The 12,353-nt window shown below is 47.2% G+C and overlaps 1 protein-coding gene across 3 annotated transcripts in view; it reads right to left on the bottom strand.

Annotated features, from left to right (window-relative positions):
• The window catches only part of Card10 (caspase recruitment domain family, member 10), a 41,101-nt gene extending 34,728 nt beyond the window's left edge, over nt 1-6,373 (bottom strand). For 2 of the 3 annotated variants that reach the window (XM_039079260.2, XM_063263609.1), the window contains exon 1: nt 6,230-6,373. The gene's annotated coding sequence lies outside the window, so the exon portion shown is untranslated. Of the gene's footprint in view, nt 1-3,228; nt 3,522-6,229 lie in introns of all 3 variants that reach the window. The other variant, XM_063263610.1, reaches the window with a different exon arrangement.
• Nucleotides 6,374-12,353: the final 5,980 nt, after the last annotated feature.

Genomic DNA, 12,353 nt, shown 5'->3' on the forward strand with positions numbered 1-12,353 from the left:
AGTGAGTTCCAGGGCAGCAGGACAGAAAGGGCTACACAGAGAAACCCTGTCTCAAAAATAAAATAAAGGAAAGGAAAGAGAAGAGAAGAGAAGAAAAGAATCTGGAGATAGGAAAGGCTCAGTGTGTGGCATTGTAATCTCCAAGCCTCTACCTGCTGGGAGCATTCAGGAAACTGACAGTGCAAATGGCTGGAGGCTTTGCTCATCCACCCAGGTTCCCTACAGAACCCTCCAGCCACTCAGACACTGTCTGCCATGTTCCTCTCAGCCTCCTCACCTCTGACTCCTCCTCAGTTCTCTTTGCACATCTGCCCCTCCACCCATTGAGGGGGTTACTCAATTCTTTCTCCATGTGCACTCCCATCACCTCATGGTGACCGCATCAGAGCCTGTCAACCCCTTTCTGTATCCGTCTGATGCGTTCTCCAGAGAACATAAGCCTCTGATGGTAAAGACGGGGACCCACCTCCCCCATCACCACCTCGCTGCAGCCTGGCTCAGTACCAGGCATGTCCACAGAGATGTGGGCGATGCCAATAGACTAGTAAGTGGATGGGTAAATGTAGCGGACTCCTGCTGGCCTTCAGATAAGCCCAGCTAACCATGTATGAAAAGAATGAACAAATGAATGGATGGTATCATTAAGTCACCAGTGAATGGGACTCTGGAAATCATAGGACAGGCCCCTGAGACCAGGGACAGATATAGCCGTCAACATTCCAGAGAGCTCTTGCGGCTGGGACAGTTTGAGTATTTCCCGTAACGTGATCCTTTTAGTCCCCGTGTGAAATATCCGCTGTGACTACCTAGACTTTATATGTGAGGAATCTAAAGCTGACTCACGTACCCTGCCCAAGTACCCAACTGGGAAGTGGGTAGCCTGAGCTTTGAACCTAGTCATGATCTGCCCCTGCCACTGCTGGGCACTGCAAGCCAAAGGCTTCCTGGAGGAGGTGTGGCAACATCTGGCCTGGAAGAGTGAGCAGATTGATGCAACCTGGAAGGGAGGCATTTGTGCAATGGGGAAGTGGGCACACTAGTGTGGCTGGCAGGGTGGAGCAGAAAGGACCCTGCGGAAGAAGCCAGCCAGGTGTCTCTGTTAAATATCTCTGTGTAGCCGCCTACCCCAGGATAGGGCAGCTTGAGGCCAGCAGGAGTGTTGAGTGAGCTCTGGGGTCTGTGTGGGGTAGGATCAGGCAGGATAGCAAAGTCGTATGGTCATTGGTTGGGACAGCTGAGGGCTGCTCACTCTTGAGGCGCTAACTGTTTAGTCTCCATGGCATCAGAACCATCAGCTTCCTGCAACATGGTTTCAAAAACGTATGTCAAAGACATCCAGAGGAAGCCACCCCTTTTATGATCTACCCCCTTGGAAGTCGGCCAGTGTCACTTCCACAATGTGGGTCATAGCAGTCACAAGGGTGCCTGGGCTTGGGGGGAAGGGGAGAACAGGGTGTCCAAGGGGTCCTTAACCTGTGGCTCGAGACCCCATCAGGGTTGCCTATCAGATATTTACATTATGACTCAAAACCTTAGCAACAAAAATAGTCTCATGGTTGGGGGTTACCCCAGCGTGAGGAACCATCTCAAAGGGTCATAGTGTTAAGAAGGTTGAGGTGTTGTAGGGGAGACGGTCCTGGAGAGATGGAGAGTCAAGACCCTGGGTCCATTTAGAACAAGTGTCAGCCAAGGACACTCTGAGGGTGGGCTCCGGGCTGCTTTGGGGACAGAGTGGCTTTATATCTGAGACCTTTTTCTCCTCCCTTTTATTTAGAAAAACATTATAAAGGGGCCAATAAGATGTCAGGGCAGGTACAGGCCACTTGGGTTTTTTTTTTTTTTTTTTTTTTGGTTCTTTTTTTTTCCGGAGCTGGGGACCGAACCCAGGGCCTTGCACTTCCTAGGCAAGCGCTCTACCACTGAGCTAAATCCCCAACCCCATACAGGCCACTTGTAACTAAGCTTGATGACCCAATCTCATGCCCCAAGACACGCCTAATAAAAGGAGAGAATCAACTCCCAAAATTCACACACACACACACACACACACACACACACACACACACACACACACACACACCTGTCACCAGCACTTGGAAGGCTGAAGCAGGAAGACTGCCTTCCTGAGCTACAGAATGAGTTCCAGGCCAGCTTGAAGCAGGAACCAGTCTCAAACAGGCAAACAACACATAACCAGTCAGTAAACTCCACAGATCACAGAGGTGCATAGCTCTGGGGAATTTTACCTGTGCTCATAGCGAAGTCACCATCAGTCTGGGACAGGTTCCAGTGACTTCCAACAGAGGCTTCCTACAGGATCCCTCCCACACAGGTCCTCCCCTGGACAACTCGTCCTCTCTCCAAGGATCCATTTCCCCTGTTTGCTTCTTCCTGTAAGTGCACTGAGCACTCTGAGCTGGTGTATCTGGTCTCTTTGGTTATAGTCAGTGGGTGCGATTCCCCCTCAAAAGGCGTGCATTTGCGGACCAGCCATTCTCATTGCAGTGTGAGATGTGATGTGCTAAGAGACTGCTGAAGACCCTAAGAAATACCTCTAATGCACATCTGTTCCCTAGGATAACCACCAGCATGCCAGCTGCCTGCCTTCATCAAGGGTAGAACCACCTAGTCACCAGGGTGGGTTCACGGTCCCCCTTTCCTCCCTATTTCTTTCCTCCTTCCCTCCTTCCCTCCCTCCCTCCCTCCCTCCTTCCTTCCTTGAGTTGCTCTTATACAGAATTTTGTCCTAGCAAGAGGTAAAGTAACTAAGACAGAAGTGAGACCAGGCATTTGAAATCTCACACACAAAATAAAATAAAATAAAAATAAAAGCACCATGGCTAAGATCAAAGATGGAGCAATATCAGATACAATAGTGTGGCTCCAGAAAGCATTTTGCTAGTGCTTGATTTAATTCTGCTTCATTTTATATCTTTTCAACCACGTTGCCGTGGTTTTTGGATTATTAAATTAAAAGTAATAATAGGGGGAGCTGGAGAGATGGTTCAGAGGACTAGCTGTTTGGTTCCCAGAACCCACATGGCAGCTCATGACTGTCTGTAACTCCAGCTCTCCAGGATCCAATGCCCTCTTCCAGACTCTGTGGATTCAGACAGACACACAAACATATAGGTAAAACACCATTCAAGTAAAATAATAAAAAAAATTAGATAAAATTAATGATGGGAAGTATATAAAAGCTTTTCCGGAAAGCAATTACAAAAATACCTGATAATGACAAGAGATCAATAGAGAGACAGCTGTCACTGTGGGACTTCGAGCTGGGTGTGGTGGCACTTAGGAGACAGAGGCCTGTAGATATCCGTGGGTTCAGGATCAGTGGGATCCACATAGTGAGTTTCAGGCCAGCCATGGCTACACAGTGAGACCCTTGTCTCAAACAAAAAAGTCCAAAATTGAGAGATAGGTCAGCGGTGAAGATCACTTGTGGTTCCCAACACTCACAGCTCTCTGTGCCACCAGATCTGAGGGAGCTGACACTCTCTGGCCTCCCTGGGTACCTGCATGTACATGAATTCATGTGCACATAAGTGAAAATAAATAAACCTCCTTTTTAAAAATCCCCAAAATCCAAAACATCAACTCTGCCAAAGATCATCGAATGAGGAATGACAGGAAATGACACTGTTGCTGGTGAAAACATGGGACAACTACTTTGCCAGGACGGGTGTATTCCGGCCTTCACTTTTAGTTATTTTTTAAGTGGTTTGTTTGTTTGTTTTTTGGTCTTTTTGTTTTATGATGTTTTGAGCAGGGTCTTGTTATATAGTCCTGGATGACTCACGACTGGCTATGTGGCCCGCAGACAGTCCTTGAATAGAGGCAACCCTCCTGCCTCAGTCTCTCAAGAATTGGCATTATGGGAACTGGAGAGATGGCTCAGCAGTTAAGAGCACTGACTGCTCTTCCAGAGGTCCTGGGTTCAATCCCCAGCAACCACATGGTGGCTCACAACCATCTGTAATGGAATCTGATGCCCTCTTCTGGTGTGTCTGAAGAAAGCAACAGTGTACTCATATTAATAAAATAAATAAATCTTTTTTAAACAAAGAACTGGTATTACAGGCACGTGATACCTCGTCCAGTTTTATTTATTTATTACTTTTGTTTTTTTAAGACAGGGTCTCTCTTACCTAGCTCTGGCTGGCCGAGCATTCAGGCTGGCCTTGAACTCACAGAGGTCCTCCTGTCTCTGTCTCCCATGTGCTGGCATTAAAGGACAGAGCCACCACACTCAGCCCAGCTTAACCTCTGAGAGAAAAAATGTCATCCTCTTACCATGCTGCCCAGCAGTCATGCTCTAAGGTACTTGCCCAGGACTGAAACAGCCACACAAAAGTCTGCACACAGGCTGCTTTCAGTTTTATTCCTCATTGCCAACACTTGGAGGCGAGCACAGTGTTCTTTGTAGATGAATGGATAACTAGGATGCCTCCAGACAATGAAATATTATTCAGTGCTAAAAATGGAGCAAGGTAGCCAGGCTTGGTGAGACTCCCAGCACTTGGGAGGGGAAGGGTGAAGGAAAGATGATTGGGAGTTCAAGGCCAGCCTTGGCTACATAGGGAATTGGAGACAATGAGACACTTCCCCCTCCAAAGGAAAAAAGAAAAAAGAAAAAACAAACAAACAAACAAACAAAAAGAAAGAAATGAGCAGCCGGGAGCCGGGAGTGGTGCTGAGCATCCATGAACCCAGCCCTTGGGAGGTGGAAGCAGGAAGGTCAAGCTGGTCTAAGCCAGCCTGTGCTAGGTAGTGAGACCTGGTCCCCAAAAACAGGAGGAAGAGAGAAGGAGAGAGAGAAGAGAAAGACGAGGAGGAAGAGGAGGAAGAGGAGAGAAGGCAGGGAGAAGACAGGAACGTTGAGAAAAGGGTCCACCACGTTAGGACAAAGCAACAAAGGAGCTTTTACATTACGTCACCCGCTGGCAGCTTTTACGTTACTACAAGTTATTAACGGCCCAGCGCATAATGTTTGGAAGAGTGAAAACTCTAGGGACCATGGAGGTAGGGTAAGGGGGCTGCCAGAGGTTTAAGGAAGAAGGGTTGGCAGTAGCAGGTGACTCCAGTGGGGACAAGTGTCACTCATAATCAACACATCCTTCTGTATGGGAGTTTGATTCAGAGAGAAGTTATATTGGAAATCCTATCTTTCTCACTCAATATTGCTGTAAATCTAGTATTTCTATTTTTAAAACAGTCTGGTTTGTCTTTGATTTTTTGTTTGTTTATTTGGTTAGGTCTGTTGTTGTTGTTGTTGTTGTTGTTGTTGTTGCTGCTGCTGCTGTTTTTAGAAAAAAGAAGAAAAGGACTTAGAGAGGCAGCCAGTGGCTAAGGCCTAAGTTCAGTTCTCAGCACCCACATTGGGTGACTCACAACGGTTCCCAGGGATCTGATCCCCTCTCCTGGCCTCTGAAGTCACAGTACTCCATGTGGCAGACAGACACACGACCGTATACATAAATTAAAACAGTAATAAGTCTTTTTTTAAAAAAAACTTTAAGGGGTTGGGGATTTAGCTCAGTGGTTAGAGCACTGGCCTAGGAAGCGCAAGGCCCTGGGTTCGGTCCCCAACTCAAAAAAAAAGAACCCTAAATAAATAAATAAATAAATAAATAAATAAATAAATAAATAAAAATAAATAAAAAAAATAAAAAAACTTTAAAAAGAAAGAGTGAGATTCGAGTTGCAACTCAGTGGTGGGGCACTTCACTAGGCTCCACTGAACACAGCAAAAATCAAACAACCTCAAAAACAGTAACCTAGGCTTGGCGGCGTGCGCATTTCATCTCAGTACTTAGAAGGCAGAAGCAGGCAGATCTCTGGGAGTTTGAAGCCAGTCTGATCCGCTTAATGAGTTCTAGGCCAACCAAGGATACACAGTGAGACCCTATCTCAAAGGGGGAAGGAAGATCATTTGTGAGAGCATTAAAAAATAAAACAAAACAAACAAAAAAACCCTCCTAAGATTAAATCAACAAAAGATTGGCAAACCCTCAACACTGAGAAATACAAAACAGTATTGTGTATGAGTCATTAGGAAAGACACAGACAGAACCACACTGGGCACACACCCACCACCGGGCTCTGTTCCAAAAGATAAACAAAGCAGGCAGGAGAAGGAATCAGAACTTTACCTGCATGTGGGATGTGTGGCTGCTGTGGGAAACGGTTTGGCAGGTCCCCAAAAATTGAAACACAGAGTTACCTTATATCTCTTCAGTTCCCTACGAGGGCTAGTGGTGCAGGTCAATGGAGTGACCTCACCTAGCATGCCGGAGGTCCCCCAGCACTAGATGGGGAAAACAGTATGCAGGAGAGAACGGAGGATAGCCATGCAAACACTTCCCCATTGTGCTGGCTGTAAACCTGGCGCAAGCTAGAGTCACTTAGGAAGAGGAAACCTCAATTGAGGAATTGCCACTGTCCTGTGGGTGTGTCTAATCGCCAACTGATAGGGAGAGCCCAGCCCGATGCGGCTGGTGCCATCCTGGGCAGGTGGGCCTGGGCTGTATGAGAAAGTAAGCAGGTTCCTCCACAGCCTCTGCTTCAGTTCCTGCCTCCAGGTTCCCACTTTGCGCTCCGCCTTGACTTCCCTTGTTTGATGGCTGAGATGTGAAAGTGTATGCTAGATAAGCCTTTCCTCCCCGGGGTACTTTTAGCCAGTGTTTTATCTCAGCAACCGGGAGGGAAGCACATCCAGGAGGCTCAGCCATTCAGCCCTAGGTGTGAACGTCCCAAGGTCTCTAACTGATGAGCAGGTCAGCATTATTCAGCCATAAAAAAAAGGAGGAGCTGGGGTGGTAGCTCGTTGGTGGAGTACTTGCCCGCTCTACACGAAGCCTTGAGTTTGATCCCTAAGTACTGCAAAACTAAGGTGGTTATATGGTCATTGTGGTGCACGCCTGTGACCTCAGCACTGAGGAGGTAGAAACTGGAGGATCGGAAGTCCAAGATCGTGGAAATCGTGAACTAACTTTGCAAACCCTGCAAAAGTGAGAGTAGCCGGGCTGGAGAGGGGGCTCAGTGGTTAAGGGCACTGACTGTTCTTCCAGAGGTCCTGAGTTCAAAACCCAGCAACCACATAGTGGCTCATAACCGTAATGAGATCTGATGTCCTCTTCTGGTGTGTCTGAAGACAGCGACGGAGTACTTACGTATAACAAATAAATCTTTTTTTTTTTAAGTGAGAGAAGACAAAAGAACAGACAGGGTATGATTCCATTTATATGAAGGTTCTAGACTAGGCAAGGGCCGTGCATATAGAAATTATCAAAGAGCAGGCAGTGAATGCCTTGAATCCCAGCACTCGGTAGGCAGAGATAGGTAAATCTCTGATTTTGAGAGCAGCCTGGTCTACAGAGCTAGTTCTGGGACAGCTAGGGCTGCACAGAGAAACCCTGTCTTGAAAAATAAAACAAGGGGCTAGAAAGAAAGCTCAGTAGTTAAGAGCGCTGACTGCTTTTCCAGAGGTCTTGAGTTCAATTCCCAGCAACCACATGGAGGCTCCCAACCGACTGTAAGACCAGTCTAAATAACATGAAACCCTTATAAATGAGTTTATAAAAACAAACTGGACATTTCTGTGGATTCTCACATATTTACATTCATTGCCAATGTTCGGTTTCTGAATATTTGCTTCTTTTCCCAAATGCCACCTGCTCAAGCTGGCATGTGTTGGCTGCTACCCCTCTCTCTACTTCCTAATCCTTAATCAATTTCATTCTTATTGTTTTGTTTTCTTTTATTAAAGATTTATTTAGGGGCTGGAGAGATGGCTCAGTGGTTAAGAGCACTGACTGCTCTTCCAGAGGTCCTGAGTTCAAATCCCAGCAACCACATGGTGGCTCACAACCATCTGTAATGAGATCTGATGCCCTCTTCTGGTGTGTCTGAAGACAGCTACAGTGTACTTATATACATAAAGTAAATAAATAAAATCTTTTTTAAAAAAATATTTATTTAAGTTTTTGTGTACTTGAATGCTCTGTCTTCAGACACACCAGAAGAGGGCATCGGATCCCATTACAGATGGTTGCGAGCCACCATGTGGTTGCTGGGAGTTGAACTCAGGACCTCTGGAAGAGCAGTCAGTGCTCTTACAAATTGAGCCATCTCTCCAGCCCCCAAGGCAATCCTTATAAGACAGAACATTTGATTGGGGCTGGCTTATAGTTTCAGAGGTTCAGTCCATTATCATCATGATGGGAAGCTTGGCATTGTCCAGGCAGGCATGGCCCTGGAGGAGCTGAGTTCTCAATTTTAATCTGAAGGCAACTAGAAGACGACTTGCTCCCATGTGGCCCGAAGGAGGGTCTCAAAGCCCAACCCCCACAGTGATACACTTCCTCCAATAAGGCCACACCTACTCCAACTCTAACAAGGCCAAACCTACTTCAACAAGGCCACATCTACTCCAATAAGGCCACACCTCCTGATAGCCTACTTTTTGGGCCAAGCATAGTTAAGCCACCACATAAACCCTATCTCAAAAAAACAACAAAAAGCCAAACATTACCATTAGGAAATTAAATGAGATCGAAGTTGATTTTAAAGTTTCCATGGAAATGCAAGAGAAAAACCATTTGTATAAAATACGATCACAAAGAACAGAAGCTGGGAGCCCCTGACCCCAGAAGCAAGAACTGTGCTGGCCACCAGAATATGATGTGGGGTCTGCACTGCCAGATTATGGGAACAGACACCTCAGCCACTTGACTCACCACAAATGCCGCCAGCCATGGCTCAGAAAGGTGTTCTCCGCACCTAGGGTGGGGTCAGTTGGGTAATTACCAAAGAGTGTGTTGACTCCATTATCTTACTGGGGCTGAATTAAAAAATAGCACCCCAAAGCTGACACACACCTGAACAGTGGAAAAGAGAACTGATTCCAGGTTCCAACCTCTATACATGGGTGCTTCGTGGTCCACATACAACAGCTCCAGGCCAGCCAGGGCTTCAGAGTGAGATCCCATCCCAAGTAAATATGAATACACTCACACAAATAAGTAGGTGTAAATGTAATGTTTCTTTTGAAATACACAAAGTTGGTGGCTTCAAAACAATAGAATTCTCTCTCCTCGCCGTTTGGGGACCAAAATCTGTATTTAGGCCCAAATCAAGGCGTCTACAGGGCCAAGTTCCCTCTTCAGGCTCCTGGAACCCCAGGCCGGCTCAGTCAGCTCAGGCAGTGACTGACCCCGCTGGTTCAAGAGGAAGGCAGCCCTGTCTTTACAGGCTGACGTTTTCAAACCCTCTAACGACAAGAGTGTTGAGCCAGGTGTGGCAGTGCACGCTGTAAATCCTAGCACCAGGGATGCGGAGGCAGGAGGATCAGAGTTCCGGATCCTGTCTCAAAATAAACGAAAGAGAGCGAGAAGGAGGGGAGGAAACAAAAGCCTTCTGTGTAGTACAAGTTACTCATAATGTAGCCCAGGCTGGCCTTGAACTTGCAGCAATGCCCCTGCCTCCATATCCAAGGCACTGGGATTACAAACATTGACCCAGGTTCCTTTCTATCTGTTGTCATGTAAATGTGAGTGTGCGTATGTATGTATGTGAGTGTGAGCTGACTCTGTGTGTGTGTGTGTGTGTGTGTGTGTGTGTGTGTGTGTGTGTGTGTGTGATTTCCCGTATCTCTCTTATGAGTGGGATTGAATTTGAGCCCATGCGGCTAATCCAGGATCATCTCAAGATCCTAAACCTGATCATGGCTGCAAAGCCTTTGCAGGGAAGGAGATATTCGCAGGTTCCAGGGAACTGAGGCTATGTGCCTCGGCAGGTGGGGGTGGCAGGTTTGCTAACTCAGATCAGGAACAGAAACTCCAGATCTAATTCTGAATGCTTGAAACAATCAAACCTTAGAATTCAAAGCAAGAGGACTCCTGACCGTGGACAAGGTAATGATTTCGCACCCAGGACAAAACACTCATCTTTGCTGTTGAGTGACTATTGTCCAAACCCAGCAACCGCCATCTTGGGGAATTCAGCTTTGCCCGTTGCAAAAGGGTTAACCCAGCTGGTCTCGTTGACTGCTTATATCCCCCATGGAAGGGTAGAAGCCACACGACTCTCACCTAAGTAGCCAGCTACTCTGTATTGTAGCTACTCTGTCTTAGCTGCACGTGGCCTGGGAAGGGCTTGAGTATATACGGGAAGGGGAGCTTGTCTTTTTTTTTTTTTTTTTTTTTTGCTTGTCTTAAGTTTATTTGTAAAAACAGCATAGGACACCGGTCATCTGCAAATAGTGTGTAGGTGTGTGTCACAGGGGTCCACCTGTCTTCACACTGACAGGAGCTTTTTCTATGGGGCCTTCATAGGGGCCTGAGCACCCTTGGGAGCCTGGGCTGGAGCTGAAGCCTGGGCCTTAGCTGGAGCTTTGGCCTCTGCCTTGGTTTGAACCTTGGGCTTTGGTTGGCAGAGCCTACGACCCTTGGCCATGTAGCTTCGAATCTTCTTCCCAAGCTTGGGGTGAGCGATGAAAGCCAGAAGGCTGGGTTTGTGGCTAGAGCCCTTTGGCATCTTGGGCTTGATGGCCTGAGGCTTCACAAGGGCCTTGATGGCCTCTGTGCGGTGCACTCACTGCCTTGGCATTGTTGGCCTGCATCTCCTTCAGGCCTTTCTTGTTGTGCTTCTTGGCAAAGCCAATGTTCCTCAGGAACTTGAGGTCAACCCCCTTAAGAGATTCATATCTTGTGACCGGGGTTTCTTGATGCCATTTCTGTGCCATTTGCAGGACTGGTCGTGTGTGGTTCTTGGACTTGGCCATGTCTGCACGGTAACCCACAGCTCCCGCAGCCTGAGACTGGAAGAGAAAGAGCAGGGAGCTTTTCATTACAGATGGTTGTGAGCCACCATGTGGTTGCTGGGAATTGAACTCAGGACCTCTGGAAGAGCAGTCAGTGCTCTTAACCACTGAACCCTCCAGCCCCGAGCTTGTCTTAATTAGACTTCCTATTCCTGTAATAAAACACCAAGTCCAAAAGCAACTAGGGCAGGAAAGGGTTTATTTCAGCTCACAGATCCACACCTCAGGGTAGAAATCAGGCAGAAACTCAAATAGGGAAGGAACCTGGAGGCAGAGGCTGGTGCAGAGGCCTGGGAGGAGTGCTGTTTATAGTCTCACTGCTCAAGGCTTGCTCAGTGAAGGGGCTCTAGTCAACCCCAGGCATGGCAGACATGGCTCTGGCAGGCCCCTGGCTTCTCCTCCATTCCCTCTGCCTAAGCTAGGCACCAAGATCTATTCCTTTATTTGGCCACTTCCTCCTCCTGAGGCTGACCACCAAGTTCCAGCTATCAAAGTATTGAAGTCCAGCAATCAAAAGCCCCCTCTGGCTCACCTAATTAACATAGCCAACTAAAATGAAGCTCCTCGGGCTGGAGAGATGGCTCAGTGGTTAAGAGCACCGACTGCTCTTCCCAAGGTCCTGAGTTCAAATCCCAGCAACCACATGGTGGCTCACAACCATCTGAAACGAGTCTGATGCCCTCTTCTGGTGTGTCTGAAGATAGCGACAGTGTAATCATAATATATAATAAATAAATAAAATATTTAAAAAAAAAAATGAAGCTCCTCACACTAACACAGGGTCCTTTTTTCTTTATAAACCACCATTAGCCCATCTAGAGACAGTCAGTCCTCTGTCCCACTCCAGAGGAAACACCCCTACCTTTCTCCCTTGTTCCCTTTCTCTTCTCCCTCGTCCTCTGTCTCCTGCCTTTGTCTCTTATCCCCTGTCCTTTGTCCCTCTGGGTCAAATAAATCTCATTTCTGCTGAGAACTTGGTCTTGGGGTATCCTGAGCTGGACATCACCCTTACACTAAGCTTTCTTTCTTATACCACCCAGGACCACCAGTCCAATTGTGGGACCAACGGACATGAGCTAGGTTCTCACATACCAATCATCAATCAAGAAAATGCACCACAGGCTCGCCCACAGGCCGATCTAGTAGGGCATTTTCTCAACTGAAGTTCCTTCTTCCAAAATGACTCCAGCTCCTGTCAAGGTGACATCAAACTATCCAGCACAGGGCTCCATCTATGCTGCTATGGGTGGCTAGCACTCACCCTGATGGGTAATGGTTTTCCAGGCTCTTCTGGGGAGGATCACCCACACCCTTGTAAGTACACACTTTGTAAGGAAGCCCAATAAAGTCATTGGTTCCCCCAAAGTGTGCCTCAGTTTGTCATTGAGACCTGGAGAGAAGGGGCAGACTTTATTTCTCCCATTGTTATGAATTTCAGGAACCGTTATCCTTCTCATGGCTGTGCCGGGATGCCTGGCAAAAGCAAATTCAGGGTTGATCTTGAGAGCATAAAACCAAAACCAAA

Source organism: Rattus norvegicus, chromosome 7 (genome assembly GCF_036323735.1).
Source record: "Rattus norvegicus strain BN/NHsdMcwi chromosome 7, GRCr8, whole genome shotgun sequence".
Lineage (NCBI taxonomy): Eukaryota > Metazoa > Chordata > Mammalia > Rodentia > Muridae > Rattus > Rattus norvegicus.